The sequence below is a fragment of the Panthera onca genome, chromosome A2, assembly GCF_046562875.1.
Source record: "Panthera onca isolate mPanOnc1 chromosome A2, mPanOnc1 haplotype 2, whole genome shotgun sequence".
NCBI lineage: Eukaryota > Metazoa > Chordata > Mammalia > Carnivora > Felidae > Panthera > Panthera onca.
Genome location: NC_138340.1, coordinates 56353138 through 56369359, shown reverse-complemented (window position 1 = coordinate 56369359; position 16222 = coordinate 56353138). Strand labels below are relative to the sequence as shown.

The 16222-nt window shown below is 48.0% G+C and overlaps 1 protein-coding gene and 1 long non-coding RNA gene across 9 annotated transcripts in view; one reads left to right on the top strand and one right to left on the bottom strand.

Moving 5' to 3' along the window:
* IQSEC1 (IQ motif and Sec7 domain ArfGEF 1) overlaps positions 1-16222 on the bottom strand; it is a 423845-nt gene that overhangs the window by 294187 nt on the left and 113436 nt on the right. The window lies entirely within an intron of this gene.
* On the top strand, positions 2994-12313 carry LOC132678901 (uncharacterized). Of its 3 annotated transcripts, XR_013554101.1 has the most exons (6): positions 2994-3832; positions 8334-8495; positions 8970-9024; positions 9197-9269; positions 11027-11194; positions 11737-12313. It is a non-coding gene; the product is annotated as an uncharacterized LOC132678901 (long non-coding RNA). The 3 variants fall into 3 exon arrangements; XR_009609868.2 differs by lacking the exon at positions 8334-8495; XR_009609870.2 differs by lacking the exon at positions 8334-8495 and having other exon boundaries at positions 11027-11214.

Genomic DNA, 16222 nt, shown 5'->3' with positions numbered 1-16222 from the left:
AGGGGGAAGGGAAGAGAGGGCTGACTGGAACCTTCTAAAACAGAGACCCTCACCTAGAGGCCTCGGGCATTCACTTTTGAACGCCCCCTCTCTGCAAAGAGACCTTTGCTACTGCCCTTCCTTTCTGATCCTCTACTCTAATCAACTGGCCTACTGCTCATTTTGTGTCTCCTTCTTCATTCTTCGAAGTGGTGAGACAACAAACCCCGGGTACTGAGGTAATAAATAATCCCGCACCGATTTGGCCTGAGTGATGTGCTCCCTGAGCCCTGAGCTGGAAGAGGCCTCCTGTGTCTCGGCAGGAAAATGGGTGAATGTGGCCCATCCACACCAAACAAGGGATGCTAAGCCCCCAGGAGAACACACAAGCCCTGGCCACCCCCAGCAGGGGGGGAGTGGCCGAGGCAGCCAGAGAAGGCACATGTCACAATCCACCTGAATGAAGCAAAGCAGCCAAAACTCGGTGCCTCAGCTGCAAGGTGCCCACCTGGGAGTTAAACCATGAAGCCACAAAAGTCGGGCCACCAGTCCTCCCCCAGAGAGACGTTGCTGTCGGGGGAACAGTACGTGGTCGCCAGGCTGCTGGCCCCCCCCCCTTGTGGACTTAGGTGGTGAGGCAAGGTGTCTGTACCATAGTGAATCTGTGACCTGCACACACACACACACACACACACACACACACACACACACACCTACATATGTACATGGACACTTCGTATGTCCTCTGTATGTAGAAGCCACAATTTTAAAATGGAAAAATAGGAACAGACTGTTTGGCAAGGTGACGAGTTATTTTCAAAAGAGGGCCAGAGCCCCCACTCTGTTCCTCAAACATCCAGGCCCACTGTCACAGGTGGGTTCCTCTGGCCACACCCAGCCACCCCTGCGCCCTCGCCGGTAGCAAGTAAGGTGAAAAGCAGGTGTCTCCCAGCCACGTGTGTTCTAGTTGCCTGAACCCTCATTCTAGAAGGGCCACGGACTCCTGCCTGGCAATTCCAAGTGGCATCAGCGCAAGCCAACACAGGCCACACTGCCCCCCACCGTGGCAGGTGATGGATGACCAGAAGGGCCAACAGAAGCGTGTGATGCTTCCTCACCCCGGGGGATGCAGCAAGGAGCCGATGAGGCCTCCATTAGCTGGAAGACGCTCCAAAGCCGTCCTCCGGGGGCCTGGAGCCACAGGAGGCGCCATCCTTAGGAGCAGCTATAGAAGGTTCTTGTTTTGTTTTTGTTTTCCATTTCCTCAGAGCTGTGGCAGAAAAGCAAGCAAGCAGAGCCTGTGTGTGCACGCCCACGAGCACACGTGCATGTGCGCATCTCACTCTTAATGTCCACCTTGACCTCACCCTGCAGGAAGCCAGCTGAACTGTCCTGTGAGCGGCCCTGGAGAGACCCACGTGGTAAGGTCCTGACGCCCCGGCCACCAACCATGTGTTGGTAGCTTACAGGTACATTTCCCAGCCCTCCGGCTGATGCAGCCCCAACCGACACCTTGCTGGCGATCTCAGAGACCGTGAGTCAGAACCACCCAGCTATCCTGCTCCCGGGCTCCTGACCCACGCGCACCAAGACAAGAAAAGGTCGCCTCTGTAAACCGCTAAGTGTTGGGGTCGTTTGTTACACAGCAGTAGAAAATGCTCCTCAACACCTCTCCCTCGCATCACCCCACGGGGTAGCCTTCGCTCTGCCCCATTTGAAGTGATCTTGTTTACTGTATCTATTCCTCAGTAAGGGGGTGCTCCAAGGAGACAAGGGGTTTGTTAGGTTCACTGTGGCGTCTCTGGTGCTAAGACAATGTAGAGGCTGCTGGTTAGTGGCTGAGTTACAGTGACGCGTCAATGCCAGGAGCCCATCATTCTGGGATGTCCCGTGTCTGGGAAGCCAGGACATGCCAGGGAAACAAGAACAGACCCTTAGAGCTTCCTGGTCCCAGACCCAGCACTGCCACTTACTGCTGCCCAGTGGCCTCAGAATGTTACTCAACCTCTATGAGCCTCAGTTTCCTCATCTGTGGATCAGGGATGATAACGACCCCCACGAGTGCTGTAAGGAGACAAGGCTCGAGTATGACACACAGCATCTGATTGATAAAGCCGCTTCTCTTGCCACCTGCCTGAGGCGTCACTTGAGAACGCGGGCTCCCTGCCGCTAGGCTGCTGGGTGGCCGCTCACGGGCAGACCTGCAGCACAGGAGGGAAGGAGGGAAGGGTGATTCTGTAGTAGATGATGTGTCCCCAAGTGCCAGAGCCCAGCGTGGGGCCTGGCATCCAGCGGGCTGCAGGGGGTGGGGGGATGTTTGTTACGTGAGCCCGTAACGGAGCTGGCTGCCACCTCACACGCTACGAGCGGCACACAGCGGTCCCTGTTTAAACCGAGGATGGTCATGCTCATGTTTGAACCTCAAGGCATAGCAGCACGGTCTTAGGGCAGAAGGAGTAATAAATGCTGTGGGGAGAAAGGGCAGAGAACGGCTGGGCAGAACTCTGGTGAGGGCGACACCTACACGTGCACGCTTGGCCGTGGCGTCAGCGTGGGTGAGGTGGCAGGCGGCGGGGAGCATACTGGAGCCCTCTGGTTCCCTGCCGAAGGGGGTGAGAACCAGGAATAGGGCGCCTTTCCAAACTGGCACGAACAGATGCAAGGTCACAAATGCAGCCTCACACGTGTTCAACCAACACCCGGAGCCAGCATGAGGCTTCACATGTGTGCACGCGTAGGCCACGGACGCGTTACTTTGAGTGGCCCCAGACATGCCTGGAGACAAGGATTGTGGCACAAGTTGTTTATTTGGGAGGTGAAGGCGAGGGGGGAAGGGAAGTGAGAAAAGGAAGGGAAGGCAGCAAATCAAGGCTATCAAGCCATCCACACCGTGCAGGAGCCCACTACTGTGGAAAACAGGAACCGGGCCACCAGGAAGCCGTGTGCAGAGCTCTCCCAGCCAAGAGGCAAGGCAGCTGGGGTACTGGCTGAAGTGCCCCGGGAACGCCATCTCCACACTTCGGCCTACCGCCCAAGTGGCCAAGGGGTCTCCAGCAGCAAGGAGGTGCTGGCAGTTAGAAGTCAGGCCAGTGTGTACTGAGGAGGCTAGGGCAAGGGACGCTGGTGGCCAGTGCTCTCTGGACTAAGAAAGCCTCCCGTTGTCCTTATGACAACACAATGGATGATTAAGCCTTCATGTGCCTTTCAGAAAGTCAAGGGTGTAAGGAACCATTCTGGTCACTCTTGTTTTGATTCTGTGGTGGACCTTGCGGACTGAGTCATTAAACAAGGGTGCCAATCCCCTCCTTCCATGCCCTGTGGTAGTTGGTCTCTGGAAAAAACTGAAATCTACATTTCCCAGACACCCTTGCAGCTAGGTTTCTGTGGGTGGTCTCAGCTGCTCTAGATAGATGCCTGCCCAAGGTATAGAAGGTGGAAGTGAGCAACACAGAGCGGTGGACAGATGGGACGCCCCGGCTGGCAGGGAACAGAAAGGTCTGGTTCTCCCACAGCAGCTGGCTCCAGTGTTTGGGCCTGAGCATCACAGACAGTGGTGTTTCTGTGGCAACAGTCTCAGGCAGGGTTAGCTGATTGTCCAGGCTATGCTGTCCCTGGCCATGGCGCATCAAAGTTTATTCCCCTGGTAGTTCTGGAATCTCAATCCGAACACCCAGGAATAAATTCCACTCTGCTCAAACCAGAAAGAGTGGATTCTGGTGTCTGCGACTAATCACTGCGACTGGATACAAATTCAGATTCTGAAATCACCTCTATTGTGTTTTCTCGTGTGGAAGAAATACAGAAAAGCTTAAGAAAAACAAGTATAAATCATCTGCAATCCCACCACCAGGAGGTAATGACTATAACATTTTTGCAGGTTTATCTCCAGGCTTTTTTTTTTTAATCTTTTTATACAGTCAAAAGACAGTTTGTACTGTTCTATGCCAGCTTTGCTCACTTAATGTGGATTAGAAATGTGCCCCAGTGACCCTATTCCTGAGGCTTTTAGCAACCTGGACCGAATCAGAGTCCCCTCCGTCGACTTTTTTCTTTAACCTCTCTACTGAGGTGTAACTGACCTACACAAAGGTGTACATATTTACTGTATACAACCTGATGACGTATGAGATAAGTGACATCTGTAAAACCGTCATGACTGTCTACACCATAAACACATCCATCACCTCCAAAAGTTTCTTCCACCCTCTTTATTTATTATTATTTTTTTCTTGGGGCGCCTGGGTGGCTCATTCAGTTAAGCATCCAACTTCAGCTCAGGTCATGATCTCGTGTCCCATGAGTTCAAGCCCCACGTCAGGCTCTGTGCTGACAGCTCAGAGCCTGGAGCCTGCTTTGGTTTCTGTGTCTTCCTCTCTCTGCCCCTCCCCAGCTTGCACTCTGTGTGTCTGTGTGTGTCTCTCTCTCTCTCTCAAAAAATAAACATTAAAAAAATTTTTTTAAAACTGTTATTTTTTTCTGATATGAATGCTTAACCTAAAAATCTACCCCCTCCGCAAAGTTTTACATATATAAAATGGCAATATTAATGATAGGTACTGTGCCATGTAAATCTCTAGGACTTACTCATCTTGTCCAACTGAAACTCTGTGCCCTTTGACCATCACCTCCCCATTTCCCCCTTTCTCCAGCCCCTGGAAACCACCATTCTACTCTCTTTTATATCTGACTATTTTAGCTTCCCCATCTAAGTGGTATTATGTAGTGTTTGTCCTTCTGTATCTGACTTATCTCACTTAGCATAATGTCCTCCAGGTTCATCCGTGTTGTTGCAAATGGCAGGATTTCCTTCTTTTTAAAGGCGTACTGATATCCCATTGAGACTATATACCACATTTTCTTTGTTCATCATGAGTCGATACGCATTTAGGTTGCTTCCATGTCTTGGCTACTGTGAACAATGCTTCAGTGAACATGGGGGTGCAGGTATCTCCTTGAGATTATTTTGATTCCTTTGGGTATGTACCAAGAGGTGGCGCTGCTGAATCATATGGTCACTCTATTTCTAATATTTTATCTGGCTTTCCTGTCAGGGTAATGTTGGCTTCATAAAATGAGTTCAGAAGTATCGTGCTTCTTCCTGTAGGTTTTGGAAGCATTTGAGGATTGCTATTAATTCTTTGAATGGTAGACTTCACCTGTGAAGACACCTGGTCTCACTTTCCCTTGTTGGGAGGTGTTTGGTTACTGATTCAATATTCTTATTTATTGTTAGTGTGTTCAAACTTTCTCTTTCTTCCAAATTCTGCCTTGGTAGGTTGTATGTTTCTAGGGATTTGTCCTATTCTTGCAGGTTGTCCAATTTATTGGCATAAAATTGTTCATAGTCGTTTCTTTTCTTTTTTATTTCTGTGGCATCTGTTGTGATGTCTTCTCTTTCATTTACAATTTTCTTTATGTCCTCTCTTTTTTGTCTTAGTCTTGCTAAGGGTTTGTCAATTTTGTTTCTCTTTTCAAACCACCAAACTTAGTTTCATTTATTTTTTTTCTACTATTTTTCTATTTTCTATGTGATTTATTTCTGCTCTGATCTTCATTATTTCTTTCCTTCTGCTAACTCTGGGCTGTGTCTGTTCTTTTTCTAGAACCTTGAGGTATAAAGCTAGATTATTTATTTGAGATTTTTCTTTTTTACGGAGGTGTTTCTCAGTACCTGTTAATATTGTTTTTGCAAGGTTTTGGTATACTGTATTTTCATTTTCATGTGTCTTGAAATATTTTCTAATTTCCCTTTTAGTTTTTTCTTTCCAACGACTGTTCAAGGATATGTTGTTCAATTTCCATGTATCTGTGAATTTTCCCATTTTCTTCTGTCACTGATTTCTAGCTTCATTCCACTGTAGACAGAAAAGATACCTGGGATGATTTTCATCTTGTTAAATTTGTTAAGACTTGTTTTGTGACCTGTTATGTGTTTTATCTATGAGAATGTTCTGTGTGTGCTTGAGAAGAGTGTGTATTCTGCAACTGTTGGGTGCTCTATATGTCTTTTAGGTACATTTTGTTTATAGAGTTGTTCAAATATGCAATTTCCTTATTGATTTTCCATTTGGATTTTCTGTCCACTATTGAAAGTTGGGCATTGAAGTCTCCTCCTACTGAAGTCTCCTTCAGAACTGTCAATGTTTGCTTTATATGTTTAGGAACTCTGATGTTCAGTGCATACATATTTATAATTGTTATATCTTCCTGTTGAACTAAACCTGTTATCATTACATAATGATCTTCTCTATCTCTTATAGTTCTTGACTTAAAGTCTATTTTATCTCATATAGTATAACCACCCCTACTCTCTTTTGGTCACCATTTGCAAGGAGTATCTTTTATCTAGCCCATCATTTTCAGCCCTTGTGTGTCTTTGAAGCTAAAGTCTCATGTACTCAATATATAGTTGCAGCCTGTTGTTTTATCCATTCAGTCTTTCTATGGCTTTTGATGGGTGAGTTTAAACTATTTACACTTAGTTATTGATAGGTAAGGACTTACTATTGGCATTTATTCATCATTTTCTGTTTCTTTTGTAGTTATTTTATTCCCCTCTTATTCTTTTGCTGTCTTCCCTTATGATGTGATGATTTTTTTTGATATTATATGCTTTGATTACTTTCTTTTTCGTGTGTATCTTCTTTAAATACTTCCTTTGTGGTTACATGAGGCTTATACACAACATCTTATAGTTTTAACAGTCCATTTTAAGCTGATAACAACTTGATTTCCACCACATACAAAAACTCTACACTTTTACTCCCCCCCCACACATTTTATGTTATTGATGTCACAATTTGCATATTTTATATTGTGCACCCTTAACAAATTTTTATAGTTTTAGTTATCCTTAATACTTTTGTTTTTTAACTTTTATACTTGGATTAAGAGTGATTTGTGTATAATCATTACAGTATTGCATTGTTCTTTATTTGTCTTTATATTCACCCTTACCAGTAAGACTTATACTTTCATATACGTTTGTGTTGCTGTTTAGTGTCCTTTCATTTCAACTTGACAAACTCCCCTTGGTCTAGTGAGGGGTGCCTGGGTGGCTCAGTAGGTTTAGCATCCAACTTTGGCTCAGGTCATAATCTCGTGGTTTGTGAGTTCGAGCCCTGCATCAGGCTCTGTGCTGACAGCTCGGAGCCTGGAGCCTGCTTCAGATTCTGTGTTTCCATCTCTCTCTGCTCCTCCACTTCCTCTCTCTCTCTCTCTCTCTCTCTCTCTCTCTCTCTCAAAAACAAATAAACATTAAAAAAAAAAAAGGTCTAGTGATAACAAACTCCCTTGATTTTTGTTTGTCTGGGAAAGTTTTGATCTCTCCTTCATTTTTATTTTTTTTAAGTTTATTTTTTATTTTGATGCCGGGTAGGGGGCAAAGAGAGAGGGAGAGAGAGAATCCCAAGCAGGCTCCACTTTGTCAGTGCAGACCCAAATGTGGGGCTAAAACTCACAAATTATGAGATCATGACCTGAGCCAAAACCAAGAGTCAGATGCTTAACCAACTGAGCCACCCAGGTGCTCCTCTGCTTCATTTTTAAAGAGGAATTTTGCCAGGTAGAGTATTCTTGGTTGGTAGATTTTTTTCCTTCAGCATTTTGAATATATCATTCCACTCTCTGCTAGCCTCCAAGGTTTCTGCTAACAATTCTGCTGATAATCCTAATGGAGTTCTGTTGTATATGAGTTGCTTTTCTCTTGCTGTTTTCAAACTTTTTGACTTTTGACAGTTCTCATGTGCTTCACTGTAGACCTTCTTAGATTCAACCTATTTTGTATCTTTTGGGCTTCATGAATCTGGATGTCCATCTCTCTTCCTAGATTTGGGGAGTTTTCAGCTATTACTTCTTTAAATAAGCTTTCTGCCACCTTCTCCTTCTCTTCTTCTTCTGGAACACCCATTATTTTATATTGGTTTTCTTGATGGTGCCCCATAAATCCTGTAGGCTTTCTTAACTCTTTCTTATTCCTCTTTCTTTTTGCTCCTCTGAGTAGACAGTTTCAAATATCCTCTCCTCAGGTTCACTGATTCTTGCTTCTACTTGATCAAGTCTGCTACTGTACTGACTTTTTCAATTCAGGCATTGTGTGCTTTAGGTCCAGAATTTGTTTTGGTTCTTTTTTATGGTTTCTCTTTGTTGAACTTCTCATTTTGATCATAGATTGTTTTTCTACCTTTTGTTGTCTATCTGTGCTCTCTCATAGTTCAATGAGATTTTTAAAATGACAATTTATAATTCTTTGTAAGGCAATTCATAGATCTCCATTTCTTTGGGGTCAGTTAATGGAGTCTTGTTTTGTTCCTTTGGTGATGTTATGTTTCCCTGATTCTTCATGATCTTTATAGCCTGTGGTGGTGTCTGCATATATAAAGAAGTAGTCACCTCTTCCAGTATTTATGGACAGGATTTGGGAAGAAAAGACCTTCATCAGACAGCCTGCCTAAAGATTCTGGATATCTCTCAAACCTTTTCTATGGACCACTCCACTTCCGCTACATTCTGGGGAGGTAATCTTAGGATTGTGTGCCTTCTCTAAATCCCACAGAGCCATGCCAGGTGCTGAGAGTTACCCATTGCTTTCCCCTAGGGCATTGCCCTAATATGCCAGGGCACTGGGTGCAAGTTCCACTTCCTCCCCTCCCCTCTGTAAAGCATGCCTTAGGATTTTGTGCCCTCTCCCTACCCTACGCAGCCATGTTGAGTGCCAAGAGTTAACCAACCCCTTTCCATAGGGTAATGCATCAATATGCCAGGACAATGGGTAAAAGTTCCACTTCTCTCCATCCCTCCTGAGGAAACAGTTTCAGAGTTGTGCACCTTCTCCCAATCCTGCAGAATCAAGGCTATTGCCGAGATCCTTCCTAGATGCTGAGATCTGCATGCCATGTGTGGGGATGTGTGGAGCCCCATCTGTGGGGGGCTGTGGTTTGGGGATATACATGCTAGTTGCTATAAGCGTCTGCCCTTTACTTTGTTCTCAGCTGCTCTCCGATGATCCAAGCCATACCAATTTCCTCAGTGCTCTAATGTGCCAAGGTAAGCAGGGCTTTGGGGCATTGCCCCCAAAGGTCAGGAAGCTGGACCTTCTCTTGTTCTTTCTCCTGAGGGAGAAGTCATGGACTGCGGGGATCTCTCTTGGCTCTGAGTTTTGTTGGTCGGGGGAGGGATGATGCATGCAAAGTGCAACTGCTCCTTTTACCCTTTTCAGTGTGACTGATGCTGGATTTTGTGGTCCACTGGGGTGCTGATACCTTCAACTGAACTCCAGAGCTCTCACAAAGGTATTTTGTATGTAGGTGATTGGCAAGTCAGTGTTTCTGTGGGGGGAGATACGCTAGGACCTCCTATTCTGTCTTCTTACTGATATCATTTTCCTTCTCCATCCGCTGTTAATAACACTTTAAGAACAAAAGACATACTCTACCCACAGCCTACAAGCCCGGAGGAGTCTGGGACTGCTCGTTTCTCCAGCTTCCTCAGCATCCAGCTTCCTCCTGGCTCACCCTGCTCCAGCCACACATCTCCCAAACAGCCAATCTCCCCACCTCCAGCATCCTGCTAATTCCCATTCCTTCTGCCTGGATGATCTTTTCCTACCTGTTTGTTTCTCTGGATCCCTCTCATCTTTTGGATTTCACTTTAAATGACAGCTCCTAGGACAAGCTTTCCCTATTTGCCACATCTGAACAGTCCTCCCCAACCCACCCAGGATTCTCTACCACATAACCCCATTCTTTCTTTGTTGTACTGGTCACGGTCTGAAATTGTCTCATTTGTCCACTTGCTTACTGTCTGTCTTGCCCAGTAGAATGTCAGCTCCACGAGGCCAGGCACTGCGTCTCTCTGGTTTATCACTATATTCCCTGCTTATTCCCCAAAAAATTGTTTTTAAAGCAACATTTCAAATGGTAACACAGCAGTCAATGTTCAATGTGTCATACTTGACTTTGCCCTTTCCTATTTGTGAATACATAGTAGTTTCTGAGTATAAATAATACTGCAATTGACATCTTTGTGCATAATATTCTTTGTCCCTGCCTCTTATGACTTTGCTAAGCAACAGTCTCAGAAGTAGAAATAGCAGCTCCATCAAAAAGCATGAATATTTTTAAGGCTCCCTCATACACACGACCACACTGTCTTCCAGAAAGTCTGAATTAAAGACCTAACATAGGTCCCACCACCCCTGAATGTGAGGGCTAAGAGATGAGAGATGAGTCTTTAGCAGTGCACATAAATCAACTGGGCACCTGATTAAAATTCAAATTCTGATGGAGGAGGTCTGGAGTGGGGCTCAAGATGCTATGTTTCTGGGGCGCCTGGGTGGGTCAGTCGGTTAGCGTCCAGCCCTCGATTTCGGCTCAGGTCATAATCTCCCAATTGTGAGATCAAGCCCTATGTCAGGCTCCATGTTTAAGATTTTTCTCTCTCCCTCTCCCTCTGCCCTTCTCCTGCTCACACTCAATCTCTCTCTCTCTCTCTCTCTCTCTCTCTCAAAAAAAAAAAAGATGCCTTATTTCTAACAAACTCCGAGGAGAATCCCTCCAGAGGTTCTCATCCTCATGCTGTTTGCCATCAGTGTCCAGGTTCCCTACTGATACAGCCTCTGGGCACCTGTGCCATATCCATCCCCAAGCCCCCAAGGCCAGCAGCCCCAGCAGGAAAGCCTGTGCTTGTTTCCAATTCTTCTTGTCTCCATTTGGTTCTTAAGTCCAGGCTCCATGACACCTGGTGTTACGTGCAGTTCTTAGGGGTTTTGAGTTGGGTTTTCCACCAGTTGTGGGGTGCACTTATCCCTTCAGATCCTAGGATGCTCCACTGTCCCGGATGGGACCGTAGACATCTGTGACTATGTTTCCTGCCTGCCCTTTACTTCCTCATCTTATACCAATAATACATCTTTTTTCCTTTGAAGACCTTGCCCCATCAGTTTTTCCTAGTCTATATAATTTGGGGGATGTTAACTCTCTACAGAATCAAAAGGTGAGCACATAACCTAGATCTGGCCAATCAGTGGATTTCATGCCTTTTGTTTTAGTAACGGATCGAAGGCTGGACGTGTGACCTAGGCCCAGCAAACCCATGCCAGGACTTGCCACAGAACTTTTGTGAACGAGAACCTCTATTCCCTCGGGGAGCTGTTGGGGCTACCACCCGCAACAAACTGACTAGACAGTGAGGCCAACATGGAAAGCAGAGGGCGAAGGTAACTCCTGATGACACAACGTGAGTTGCTGGGCAAAACCGGACCTGATGCTGTTTTGACTTGGATGGGAGTGGACTACAGGGAGCTGGGACCAAAGCCAGCAAAGCAACACACGAGCTTGAGCACTGATGTTCGTGCATGTCAGTGTGTTCAGCATAAACTATAGAGGGAAGAGGACTCCAGAAAGAGAACCCCTAAGAGCGTGCATGCACACAACATGCTCACAGTTCAGGCCACAATAGTGCGGGTCATGGCAGGGGGCTGGGAGGACCTAGAGTCAACAGAGGAAGGTCTGCTCTGGCCGAATAGGAGGCTTTACCACATTGTTGGCATCTCTGTATGATACGCAATTAGCTTTGAAACAAGAATAAAAATAAGGCATCAGTCAGCTATAAAGTAGCTTAATGGGTGCATGAATCAAAACAGCATTTAAATATGGTACAGCAGCCTATTTGGAGGCTTTAAAAAGCCTCGTGCTGTTGATCTCTCCCCAAGGAGGAAATCCTCGGTGTTGCTGCCCTCTCTTTCTTATGCATGAACAGGGCCTTCAAATGCATCATCTCCTGGGATCAGCGGAGGGACAGGTGGCCGGGTCAAGGTCACACGGGCTACTGAGGCACAGCAGACCTGCGGACAAAGGTCTTCCTACTACAACCCCGGGTTTGACGCATCACCAGAGGCAGGTTTCCTCAGGAGCCACGGAGGCTGAAGCCGCAGGGCCCTCACTTGTGTGACCCTTTCTTAGATCTGACACGTAATTCTGGGTTCTTTTTCTTAAAAAGTGCCACCCAAAAATATATAAGTTCTACGCTCTAGGCCCACAAGGCATGGATCAGCCCCAATCCCCAGCCACACCCGAGGCTGTTTTCCCACTCCTTTCTCGCCATCTTTCAAGAACCCCAAACCCACAGGGCGTTGTCACAGACTTGAAATAGCTACTCAAAGCCTCTGCTGCCAGAACGTCTCTGCTCCGTCCTTATCTGCAGTTTCCTCCCCATTACTGATGATTTAGACACTTGTTATGTAAATGACATCTACAGAGACCCATTCTGTGAAATGCTTACAGGACTCTTTTAACGTCTTCATCATTTTAAAAATAAAACCAAATCTTCCTGCTTCTCCCTGGGCCAGTTGCTGGGAGTCCACAACCCCCATCCCTTGGGCCATCTCAGGGACCTCTTTCCCATGCCTTCTAACCTGTCAGGGCTGGACGAGGGCTGATGTCAGTCACACTTGCTTGGCCCAGACTCGGTTTCTGCCCAGACGTCCCCTCCCTGCCCCTCAAGCCTTCTCAGACTTTCAAGGGCATCCCAGTCTTAAGACTGAAGGGACACACCTGCCCTCCCCACCCCTGTGCTCAGGGGCCCCCAGAGCTGGCAGCGCTAGACCAGAGAGAGGGGGCTGCCCAGGGGTAAAGGCGGGGGGGGGGGGGGGGCGCGTCTGGCACCCTGCCCAGAACCACCTTAGGGCTTCTCACCTTCCTCCCTAGAATGTGATTCTCAGCACCCCACACTCCCAGTACAAAAGGGGACCCCGGCTTCTCCTGAAGTTACATGACTGATGTTCATGATATCATGCTGTAGAACTGCTTGAAAAGTAATAGTTCCAATGATAATAATTATTGCTTTTTATTTTATTTTATATTATTATTATTACTCTTATTATGACAACTAACATTCACTCAGCTTGTACCACAAACCAGGCCCCATTCCAATCATTATACACGTACTGACTCATTTAAACCTCGTGATGTCCCAGGAGACAGGCGGTGCCTTGACTTCATTTAACTTTTCCGCTCTCTGGGGCTTCTTTGTTTTAATTGCAAAAGGAACACATGCTCGTTGGAGTGAACCGAATTGTCCAGAGGTGTGTAAGAGCACGTCCACAGTGTCCCCCGTGCCCCCACTCTCTCCCTTCCATCCCTGTCTACTGCACTCCCCTGGCCTAACCAAGGAGAGAGGTTTCAGGTACCCAATCTGTGCATATGCCAATGTGTGCAGCGCATATTGGGAGGCTCTCTTAGAATCATCCTCCCCATGCTATGGAGGAGGGAAGTGCAGCTCAGAGAGGTTGAGTGACTCCCCCAAGGTCACACAGCAGGCGAGTGGAGGAGCTGACACTTGACTCCCAAATTTAATGGCAAAGTCTGTGACCCTATCCACTGGCCCGCATTGCCTCCAAAAGTCTTATCGGCTTCGAACAAAATGGGTGGTAATGATCATAATGATAGAAAATAGCAGTGCACATTGATTATGGAGCACAGTACCATTTGGGGTACGTTATACATACTCATCTAGACTTTCCCAAAGCCTACTACTCTCACAGCCTCTCTCCCATTTCACAGAGAAGGGAACTGAGGCATCATGAGGGGAAGCCACTGCCCCAGGTCATGCAGCTATAAGCAGTGACAGAGCAGGATACAGACTCCAGGTCCTCAACTATAGTCAGCCCAGGAAGGATGTTGGGGTAGGAAAGGGCAGGGTTTGGTAGGATGGCCACTGTCCTCATCTCGAACTCAGAGGGACAGATGAGAGTGCCTCACGCTGACCACCTCAGGGCTTTTGCACAGGTGGTTCCTCCATGACTGTTACCCCTTGCTTGGCCTAAATAATGCTTGTTACCCCTCCGGCTCCCAGCTTACTTAGCAATGAGGCCCTGGGGCCCCTGGGTAAATCCCGGTGCTTGCCCCTGTAGCACTGGTGCCCAGCAGACGTGGGGCAAACGTGTTCAGGGGGCAGTGCTCCATGAATAATGTGTTCCCATAGGAGGAAGGCTGTGCCAGGCTGAGGGGACACTATTCGTGAAGCAACGGGGCGAAGGGATGCTGGTGGCTCAACAGGCCTGGTTCCTGGGGAAGCACGGGAAGGGTGGGGATATGGCAGAGCAAGCCTGGACCGTGGGAGGCACTGCGGAGGGTGGAAAGTGGCAGGGCAGGAGGCAGGGCCACCAGGAGGAACACCAGCGGAAGGCAAGAGGGAACCAGGAAGGACTATGGGCATCTGTTGGAGTTCAGAGCCAGAGTTCAGAGTTCCTAATAATAGCAGACACCTGAAAAGCAGAAGCCAACACCTCAATGGGCAGTGCTACTCACTACGGCTCAGGGAAACTGAGGTAGGAGCATTGCTTCACGTCTGCTGGGGGCCCCTTGGCTAGGCCTGGTTCTCATTCCGCAGGGACCCCGCAGGCAGCACGGGTGCTGGGTGTGGACACACAGACCTGACTCTGGACAGGAGTCCTAGAGCCCACCCGCCCCTCCCTGCTGTGTGCCACTAAGGCAAATCCTACTCACTCTGGGCCTCGAGCTACCCACCTGCAAAATGGAGATATGAGAAACCATGGAAGGAATGAGCAAAGGTGTTTTGGGAATACGACAGCTATAAACAAAAAATAAACAGCTCTCTGTTCCTGGGTTTCCCACAAGGCAAGGGGTAAAATGTTTCTGAACGAAGAAGCAGGTGAATGCGTGAATGGCCGCCCTGTTCCCTCCCCTCACATCATGGCGAGTGGTTTAATGAGTCCAGTTGGCATCTACTGCCCTTTTTAAGAATCTCCAAAGGGGCGCCTCGGTGGCACGGTCGGTTAAGTGTCCGACTCTTGATCTCGGCTCAGGTCATGGTCTCATAGTTCGTGAGTTCAAGCCCCGCATCGGGCTCTGTGCTGATGGTACAGAGTCTGCTTGGGATTCTGTCTCTCCCTCTCTCAGCCCCTCCCCTGCTTGTGCTCTGTCTCTCAAAATAAATAAACTTAAAAAAAAAAAAAACTTAAAAAATCTCCAAGGAGTTTCCCTCTCCCCGTGAGAGGAGAGGGCACCCTGAGCACTGTGAATCGGGACGCCACCAGCAGAGAAGGGCTGTTCCATTTCCCACCGCCATAGGGGCCGCAGACAGACGCGTGGTGCCCGGAAGCCACTGTGGAGGCAGCCGGCACTCGGGCCAGCAGTAAGGAGCCCAGAGGTTTCCTTCTGTAAATGGCCAACTGTAAAAGGTACCTGTGGGCGAGAACAATCCACACGGCCTGGGTCAGGCGGAAGGCAGAGAGCTGGAACCTTAGAAACGGTCCAGTCGAAGCCGCCTGCCCACTTTAAACGCTTCTGTGGTCTCCTGGGTGAGAATTAGAAACTCTTTTGGACAAGATGATTTTTCAGAAAGGAGGATGGATTTAGAATGAGAATGACATATCCAAACAGGCTCTATCAGACCTTGAGCAAGTGCTATATTTTCAACGGTGCTGATTTAATCCTCTCATACCAGGCCTCCGGGGCATCCAGGGGCTTCTCCACCCGAAACCCCCTGCTGGGTAGTCATCAAGTAAAGCACCAGGGACAGGTTCTTGTCAATGAGGTTCTGGAGGCTCTGTTTCCCTAAGACATTTTCTCAGCCACCAAAATGAGCTCAGCCCAAACTATCTCACCTGCCCGAGCAATGAGACTGGTCAGGTCTCAGATGGTGATGCTGGGAGGGAGCGGGAGACCAGAGTGTGCTCAGTGGAGAGCCCCAGCCAGTGAGGAGTGCCCAGGGGTGCTGTCCCGGGGCTGGGGAGCAGGTAGAGTCAGGGCCCCCAAGGGCAGCAACGTCAGCACCAGGGGAAACAGAAATTGTGGCTCACAAAAACTGTCAAAACACCTACAGGTATCTCAAGATGGAATGGTTGTGCCTGAAAAACAGAGCTCCCTGTCCCTGGAAGGGACGCAAGAGTCAGTGTGGGTGCACAGGGCGTGCAGAACAGATGAGGGGTCTCGGCCCCCAGGAGGTGCCAGGATGCTAAGATCTGGCTGTTCCTGTTAAACAAAGGGCAGAAGCTCCTCCTCGCTGGCTAGGGCCAGTCGAAGGAGCACGGACTGCGGTCCATGGGGAAAATAAGCCCACGTCACACATGTTCCCGCTTGCAGGTGCATCATTTCACAGGAGACATTCCAACAAAGCTCAGCAGAGAGCCACCTGCTCAGGGTTCCGCGTGTGGGAGGCTCCTGAAGGGGGCAACGGTGGGGTCGAGCATCCCAGGCCGAAGGATCAGGGAGGGGTTTCTGAG